This window comes from Microtus ochrogaster, unplaced genomic scaffold (assembly GCF_000317375.1).
Source record: "Microtus ochrogaster isolate Prairie Vole_2 unplaced genomic scaffold, MicOch1.0 UNK3, whole genome shotgun sequence".
NCBI classification, from domain to species: Eukaryota; Metazoa; Chordata; class Mammalia; order Rodentia; family Cricetidae; genus Microtus; species Microtus ochrogaster.
In genome coordinates, this window is record NW_004949101.1 from 9,672,007 (window position 1) to 9,675,151 (window position 3,145).

Below are 3,145 nucleotides of genomic sequence, written 5' to 3' on the forward strand. Positions count from 1 at the left end.
CTGAAAGACTGTAAGAAAGAAATGCACGTTCTTGGAGCCCACCTGAGCTACTGACTTAGAATCCGAGATGAAGCCGACAGTGTATCTGGATAGTTTTCAGGTGATTCTCTGTGCTCTGAAGTTTGGGAAACAGTGGGTTAGGGAGCTGCCAAAATCATTAATAATAGGACCGTTGCACACCGGACATCACAGCAATTGCGACAGCATGTGTACGACTTGCACAAAGTCAATACAGACAACATCCCAGCATGAATGGGGTAAGGCAGCCTGAAATCCCAGCACCAGCTGAGGAGCTATTGCCTTTCAATAGCTGCTGGGAGAGGGAGAATCAATGCTCTTTAATGATGTGACTCGTCATGGGTCTACCATGCTCTAGAGCAGACTCTGCTCCTAAGATTAGCTGGGCAGCATAAACGGGACTCATTGAGAAAGTGAAAAAGAAGAAAATAACTCAAGTTGGTTAGGCTGGCAGGTAAAGATGGAAAGGGTATGTGTAGGATGAACTGGGCTTGGGGAGGATCAAATGACACAGGACACAATTGTCAAATGTTGATAAAAAGTATTATTTTTAAAAGAAACTGTATATCCCAAAAGAAAAACATATTGGCATAACGGAGAATTCCTTCACAGGCCTCAAAATCAAACAATATAACAAAAAATACCCGAAGGAATTTTAAAGAAAAATATAGTGCATTTCATCATAAAAATCAAGAATAGATACAATTGCTTGTGCACTTATCTTAGACTCTTTGAGAGAGTGTTGAATACTGTGTGAAGATATAAATTAGAGTCGGAAGTCCCAGAAAAGACCTCTTGATGGTGAACCAAAAATTGAAACTGTCTGCAACAAAATAAAATTTGGTTCACTTCGAGGCCACACACACATATGCACACACACACACACACATACACACACACACATGAGCATAAATGGGGGCCTGACAGATGATAAGAATCTTGTCTAGCAGTGGCAGATCTTTCAGTTGTGTTTTGGCTTCTCCACCAAGAGCATGTATCTTTAATTCCATACCAAACAGACCAAATAGACAAATCATTCATCTGAGAAGCTGCAACACAATAAATATTGGAAATCTACATTGGGTCCCAGGAGGAAATACAGAAGAACTCTGGCCTTGCTCACCTCTAATTTATCAATTTTATTATTTCTCACACGAATATTGCATTAGGTTGTTTTAATAACTTTCCTCCAGCAAATGAATTTCTCTCGAATGTAGACTAATAACAGGCACAAAACAAGTTCCTTCTGGTCCCCAACGCCGAAAGAAAATTACTTCCACATATTATAGCTCAGTAATGACAGCATTTAGTGTAAGCTCCATCATCAGAATGATCACAGAATGGTCTGGAAAGTGCCTATTTCCACAGAACACTGAGCTAGGCTCATAATTCTGGCAAAAAGCGTCTAGCTTCATGCAAGGCACTGACTAGCAACCTGGCAACTCTATTTGTTTCTCCCAACTGATGGACGTAGGGACACGCTGTCAAGAGGATACCTCTTTCACTTTATGCCCACTCCACACAAGGACCTATACATTCAGTTCCAAGACTGAGAAGTCTTTGTTTGCTGAACTGGGTTGTTGGTTTTTTTGTTTGTTTGTTTGTTTTTGTTTTTTGTTGTTTTTTTTTTTTGCAGTTTCTGTATCTACTGTCTTACTATTGTATAAGGTTTGGTGAAATCCCGATTGTCATACAGAGAATCCTGGCTCTCTAACCTAAGGAAAAACAGTATGCTCAGAACTGTGTAAGAAAACCTGATAAGAGGAGCTTACGGCTGAATACTGTCTTCTACAAGACCATAGTATTTATAGGATACAGTGGCCAATGACTATTGGCTCTCATCACTATATAGTAGATGTCCTTCTTGGCACTCACAAGAGTGAAATATTCAGATGGCCTCTCCTCAATGGCATTTCCAATGTCTCAACCAGGCTACCTTGATTAAATCACTAAACTCTCAACTCTCCCACTTTTCTTACTAAAGCAAGGATAGTAGGTTATAATGTATGGAAATGGAGACTGCACTTTGATTCCTGGCCCCCAGACCCAAATAATCACACAGAATCTCTATCAATTACATTAACTCTTTTTTTTTAAGTTAAAATTTCCTTCATTTTTTTATTTCTGGTACCACTACCAAAATTTACAGGGCAATACACCTGCTGTAACGAAAACAAAAAGACAAAGGTACAACAGACAAAAGACCCCGGGAATGCACATGTAATTGTCTGCATTGCATTAATCAACAGCTACACCTTCTGTAGACTGTGGCTATAGCTGTCCTGAACAAGAAGGGTTTCCTGTTTAAGCTGCGGTAACTTTTCTGACTGCGGATCATTGTTCCTTTTGTGGCAGATTTTCTCAGTTCCTCTAAGGAATTTAGGACAACCCGTCTCAAAGTAACCTGCAGCTTTCCTGACAACTCCTCACTCTCTCCTGTTAAGAACTGTAGCCCTCTTCTGCTGCTTTTATTAAAAAAACCTTTTGCTACCATATCCACCACTTCCACAACCAGATCCACAGCCACTACCACAGGGACTACCTGAGCTTCTTCCACCAAAACTCCCCCTTTTATGGGTCCATAATTTGATTGCTGTTGTCCACTATGATTTCCAAAGTCATTAATAGTTCCCACCATCATAGTAACTTCCACCAAAATTTTCTCCTTCATTGTAACCGTCATATCCTCTTCCTCCACCACCACTACCATATCTACCACCTTGGTTTCCATAGCCTGGTCCACTACCACCACAGCCTCCTCTACTGCTGTAACCAGGACCACCACCATAGTTGCCACCATCACCTCCAAACCCATTATATCCACCATCACCACCTCCATAACTACCTCTGCGGCCACCACCTCCACCACCATAGCCTCCTCTTCCACCAAAGTTTCCACCACAACCAAAATTATCTCCACCACCTCCAAAGTTTCCTCCACGGCCTCTCTGTGATCCAGCAGACTGCAGCTCTTGTTTAGAAAGGGCCTTTTCCACTTCACAATTATGCCCATTAATAGTGTGGTATTTCTGAACAACAATTTTACCAACTGTGCCATAATCCTCACAAGTTACAAAAGCAAATCCTCTCTCTTTCCCACTCTGCCTATTTTCCATAACTTCTATGG

The 3,145-nt window shown here is 41.2% G+C and overlaps 1 pseudogene; it reads right to left on the minus strand.

The window, feature by feature from the left end:
- Positions 1–2,489: 2,489 nt before the first annotated feature.
- Positions 2,490–3,145, minus strand: part of LOC101986222 — a 1,282-nt pseudogene continuing 626 nt past the window's right edge.